A 6,308-nucleotide genomic window follows, 5' to 3' on the forward strand; every position below is an offset into this window, starting at 1 on the left:
CAGTACTACCCCCCTGAGCCTACATTCCATGCCCCCGAGCCCCAGGCCTACAATCCGCACTTGGAGGTACCGGCAGAGATTGAAAAGCTGGTTAAAGCCCCTGAACAGGATGAGGTATTGAGAAAGTTCAAAAGCCTGGAGCAGTCCTTCAGGAACCTGCACGGTTTGGGCAACCAAGTCAGTGTAGCTTACAAAGATCTATGCCCTTTCCCGGACGTCCAACTCCCGGCGGGGTTCAAGATGCCTAAGTTTGATTTATATGAAGGGCACGGCGATCCCATGGCACATTTGCGGGGATTCTGTAGCAAAATGAGAGGGGCAGGCGGCAAAGATGAGCTGCTGATAGCTTATTTCGGCCAAAGTCTGAGCGGATCTGCACTAGAATGGTATACCAGGCAGGATTCCAGTAGGTGGTACACTTGGGATGATCTGGCGCAGGCTTTCGCAGGTCATTTCCAGTACAATCTCGAGATAGTCCCTGACCGTCTCACATTGTTGAGGACTGGGAAGAAACCCGGGGAAAGTTTTCGCGAGTTCGGTTTCCGCTGGAGAGAGCAAGCGGCCAGAGTCGATCCTCCCATGAGAGAGGGAGAGATGGTGGACTATTTCTTACAAACATTGGATCCAACCTACTTTGGTCACTTGGTGACAACGGTTGGAAAATCCTTCAACGAGGTGGTCAAGATAGGGGTCATGATAGAAGAGGGTCTGAGGTCTGACAAAATCCTGAACTACTCGGCACTCAAGGCAACGACCCAGGCTATTCAGAACGGCACGGGAGGTGCGCTGAGAAGAAAGAAAGAAGAAGTTGCCTCGATCGAGGCAGGCAGTTGGTCCGGATCTGGCAGGCCACACTACAACCAACCCAGACCTCACAGGACAAACTACCCATACAACCCACCACATCACTACTATCCCCCCCAAGAACCGCATTTCACCGTCCATCAAGCCCAGACATACACCCAACCTCCGGTTCGCCCACAATGGCATGCGCCGGCTCCCCACACTACATACCCAGCACCACATAATACCTACCCACCACCACAAAATACTTACCCTCCACCCAGAGCACACAGGAACCCTCCAGGGACAGGTTTTCGAGGGAGTCAAGCGTCTAAAATTGATAGGCTACAGAAACATAGAGCCTTTACTGAGCTGGGAGAGTCCTATACCGTCGTATTCCACAAGTTGAAACGATTGGGTTTGGTAAGTCCTGTCAAACCCAGAGAGCAAAACCCCCCGCCTCAAAATATGAACAGGACGATAAGCTGTGAATATTGCTCAGGGATGCTGGGACATGAAACTGAAAAATGTTGGAGATTGAAGCAGGCGATACAAGACCTCATTGATACTAACAAAATTGAGGTCGAGACACCGGAGGTTCCCAACATCAACCAGAACCCACTGTCAGCACACCACGAGACTCACATGATTGAGTTGGTGTATGAGGGAGGAGAGTTGAGAAAACCCTCACAGACAGTGATGATGATTCAAGCCGCCCCGAAAGAAGAATCAACCAGTGGGGGAACGAGGGTACAGTCGCAGAGGGAAGGCGTCAAGCCAGTAGTGATATTGGGGAAGAGCCCGTCTGCCATAACAAGCAAACCCGAGCCAAACAAGTTGGTAATATTAGGGACTCCGCCCACACCTACGGTTGCGTTGAAGGGGGTATACAGAGAATTGGTCACTATAAAGCCTGTAGTCCAGCTGCCAATGATTGATAGCAAGGCTGTGCCTTGGAAATACGAGAAGGCAGTAGTGATGTACAAAGGAAAACAGGTGGAGGAAGTTAGTTGTGAAGCACAGGGGCTGACTCGATCAGGTCGGTGTTTTGCTCCGGCGGAGCTGAGAAGAACCAACCCGGCTGCAACCAAGAAACCTGTATCTGAAGAAGAGGCTGAGGAGTTCCTGAGAAAGATGAAGGTACAGGACTACTCCGTGGTCGAACAGCTGAGGAAGACACCGGCCCAGATCTCGCTGCTGTCATTACTGATCCATTCTGAGGAGCATCGTCGGGCCCTGATGAAGATATTGAACGAAGCTCATGTGCCCAACGAGATTTCTGTAAACCACCTGGAAACCATTGCCAACAAGATTTTCGAGGTGAACAGGGTAACATTCTCAGATGATGACCTGCCGATGGAAGGTACAGAGCATAATAAAGCTCTTTACCTAACTGTCAAATGTGAAAACTCGGTAGTTACTCGGGCATTGGTGGATAATGGTTCGAGTGCCAATATATGCCCATTATCCACTCTAAACCAGTTAAAGGTCGATCACGGAAGAATTCGCAAGAATAGCATCTGCGTCCGAGGATTCGACGAAAATGGAACAGCCACGGTAGGGGATGTTGTACTTGAATTTACCATCGGTCCAGTCCTGTTCACCATGGAATTCCAGGTGCTAGATGCCACAGTATCTTATAACCTTCTATTAGGACGACCATGGATTCATGCAGCCAAAGCAGTGCCCTCCACCCTACATCAGATGGTGAAGTTCGAGTGGGAAAGGCAAGAGGTCGTGCTACACGGCGAGGACATGGCGTGCGCCATGGGTGGCGCCATTGTACCTTTCATAGAGACTGATGATGACAAAGGTCCTTGGGTCTACCAGATTTTCGATACAGTGTCGGCAAACAAAATTTCTAAAGGAGAAATCATCCCGCACCCTAGGGTAGCTGCTGCGACAGTCATGATGGTCTTGGAAATGCTGGGTAATGGATTTGTGCCGGGAAGAGGCCTGGGAGTCGAGCTTCAGGGGATTGTCCAACCTGTCACCCTGCCTAAAAATCTGGAAACTTTCGGATTGGGGTTCAAACCAACCGCAGCAGATAGGAAGCAAGCGCGAAAAATGAAGAAGAGGGTCTGGTTTCTGCCCAAACCGGTGCCACGTCTCTCAAGGTCCTTTGTCAGAGCCAGTGCCAAGGGGTCGCCAGTCCCGAAGATCCTAGGACCATTGATTGGTATGGATGGGGACCTGAATCAGAGTTTCGAGAGGCTATTCGCTGATATCAGTATGGTAGAAGCTGGAGAAGGTTCCAGCAGAGCAGAGATACAGTTGGTGGGGCCTAAGGCCAAAACCAACAACTGGACGGTTACTCCTCTTCCTGTCCGAGGGGAGTCTTGGTAGTAGGCTTTGATTTATGTTTTGTTTGTTTTATTTTGTTCGGATTATTCCAGGGTGTAATCCAAATTTTACTTTTGTTTTGTAAAAGTGTGAACCCTTTTATCCCGCAAGTTTAATAAAGTTCTCTTCTTTTGCCAATTTTAATTTTGTTTTGTTCTTTTTCTTTCTGAACAGTTCTCTTTTTACTGGTTCTAATGACATGGCATGCACAGCGGATCGTCGACCTAGTCTAATAAATCAATCTGAATCCGACTTAATGACACAAGAGGTCGTTTGCGACGATGAATCTGAATATGACGAAGATAAAGCCTTCGAAGAGATAAACCGAGAACTGCGCCAATTTGAAGAAAAACCCAAACCTAACCTAAATGACACCGAGGCTGTGAATCTAGGGGACGCTGATAATGTCCGAGAAACCAAAATCAGCATCCATATTGAGCCGAATGTCAGGGAAGAATTGATCAAAACCCTCATGGAATTCAAAGATGTTTTTGCATGGTCATATGATGATATGCCAGGATTAAGCACCAATTTAGTGGTTCACAAATTGCCCACTAACCCGGCATACCCTCCGGTCAAGCAAAAGCTAAGGAAATTTAAAACAGAAATGAGTGTAAAGATCAAAGAAGAGGTGATTAAGCAGTTGCAAGCGAAGGTCATTCGGGTCACTCGATATCCCGAGTGGTTGGCCAATGTGGTACCAGTTCCAAAGAAGGACGGGAAAATCAGGGTGTGCGTCGACTACCGCAACCTCAACAAAGCCAGTCCCAAGGACAACTTTCCATTACCCAACATCCATATCTTGATCGATAATTGCGCTGGGCGCGAGATCGGATCATTTGTGGATTGCTATGCGGGTTATTATCAGATCCTAATGGACGAAGGAGATGCGGAAAAGACAGCATTTATCACGCCATGGGGAACTTACTGCTATCGGGTAATGCCGTTCGGACTAAAGAATGTCGGGGCAACGTACATGCGAGCAATGACTGCTGTGTTTCACGACATGATATACAAAGAAATTGAGGTGTACATCGATGATGTGATCATAAAGTCTTGGCATCAGGAAGACCATGTAGCAGACCTAAGGAGATTCTTCCAAAGACTCCGAAGGTATGATATCAAGCTTAACCCGGCAAAATGCGCATTCGGGGTTCCATCAGGAAAGTTGTTAGGATTCATCGTCAGTCGACGGGGGATTGAGTTAGACCCATCCAAAATCGAATCCATCCGAGATCTGCCACCGCCAAAGAACAAAACAGAGGTAATGAGTTTGCTGGGTAGACTCAATTACATCAGCAGGTTCATCGCTCAACTCACGGCGAACTTGTGAGCCCATATTTCGGTTGCTGAGAAAAGATGCTGCGGTAAGTTGGACGGCAGAGTGTCAAGGGGCTTTCGACCAAATCAAAGGGTATCTGTCTAATCCACCCGTATTGGTCCCGCCTCAGCCAGGGAAGCCTTTAATTCTTTATCTGACGGTCCTGGAAAATTCTTTTGGTTGTGTACTGGGGCAACATGATGACACAGGAAGGAAGGAGCAGGCCATCTACTATCTTAGCAAGAAATTCACAGTATATGAAGTCAAGTACACTCAACTCGAGAAAACATGTTGCGCCCTAACTTGGGTAGCTCAGAATTTGAAACACTACCTGTCCTCGTACACTACTTATCTAATATCCAGTTTGGACCCATTGAAGTATATCTTTTAGAAACCTATGCCCACAGGGAGGTTGGCAAAATGGCAAATTCTGCTCACAGAGTTCGATATCGTCTATGTGACGAGGACAGCCATGAAAGCCCAGGCGCTGGCCGATCATTTGGCAGAGAATCCTGTTGATGAAAAATGCGAGCCTTTAAGAACGTATTTCCCCGACAAAGAGGTAATGCATACAAATGAGCTGGAGTTACCCGAGGAACCGGGTTGGAAGCTTTTCTTTGATGGAGCTGCAAACGCGAAAGGGGTTGGAATAGGAGCAGTACTCATTTCTGAAACGGGATGCCATTATCCTGTTACGGCTCAACTACGCTTCTATTGCACCAATAATATGGCCGAGTATGAAGCTTGCATTTTGGGTCTACGATTGGCTGCGGACATGGATGTCCAAGACGTCTTGGTCTTGGGAGACTCGGACCTCTTGGTACATCAGATTCAGGGTGAATGGGAAACACGGGACTTGAAACTCATACCTTATCGACAATGCTTGCACGATCTGAGCAAGCAATTTCGATCGGTAAAATTCAAACATATCCCGAGAGTTCATAACGAGGTTGCGGATGCATTGGCCACCTTAGCATCAATGTTGCACCACCCTGACAAAATGTATGTTGATCCTCTGCACATCCAGGTCCGTGATCAGCATGCTTATTGCAACGCCGTAGAAGAGGAAGCAGATGGCGAGCCCTGGTTTCATGATATCAAAGAATACCTCAGAATGGGGATATATCCGGAACAGGCCACTGGAGACCAAAAAAGAGCCCTTCGGCATTTGTCAAATGGCTTCTTCCTCAGCGCAGGAGTGCTATACAAAAGGACCCCAGATTTGGGATTGTTGAGATGTATAGATGCCGGTCAAGCCATGACGGTTATGGCAGAGGTACATGCTGGAGTTTGCGGGCCACATATGACCGGATATGTATTGGCAAGGAAGATCCTTCGGGCAGGGTATTATTGGCTCACCATGGAACATGACTGTATCACTTTCGTGAGGAAATGCCATCAGTGTCAGATACATGGAGATCGGATTCATTCTCCGCCAACAGAGTTACATACGATGTCAACACCCTGGCCGTTTGTGGCATGGGGCATGGATGTCATTGGACCTATCGAGCCAGCAGCATCCAACGGTCATAGGTTCATTCTAGTAACCATTGATTACTTCACCAAATGGGTTGAGGCTAAAACCTTCAAGTCGGTAACTAAAAAGGCAGTGGTGGATTTTGTGCACTCCCATATCATCTACAGATTTGGGATCCCAAAAGTAATCATTACGGATAACGGTGCGAATCTTAACAGCAGCCTGATGAGAGAGGTATGCCAACAATTCAAGATTACACACCGCAATTCCACCCCATATCGTCCCAAGGTGAATGGAGCGGTCGAAGCAGCCAATAAGAACATCAAGAAGATACTGCGAAAGATGGTGGAAGGGTCCAGACAATGGCACGAGAGATTAACCTTT

Source organism: Nicotiana sylvestris, chromosome 12 (genome assembly GCF_000393655.2).
Source record: "Nicotiana sylvestris chromosome 12, ASM39365v2, whole genome shotgun sequence".
NCBI lineage: Eukaryota > Viridiplantae > Streptophyta > Magnoliopsida > Solanales > Solanaceae > Nicotiana > Nicotiana sylvestris.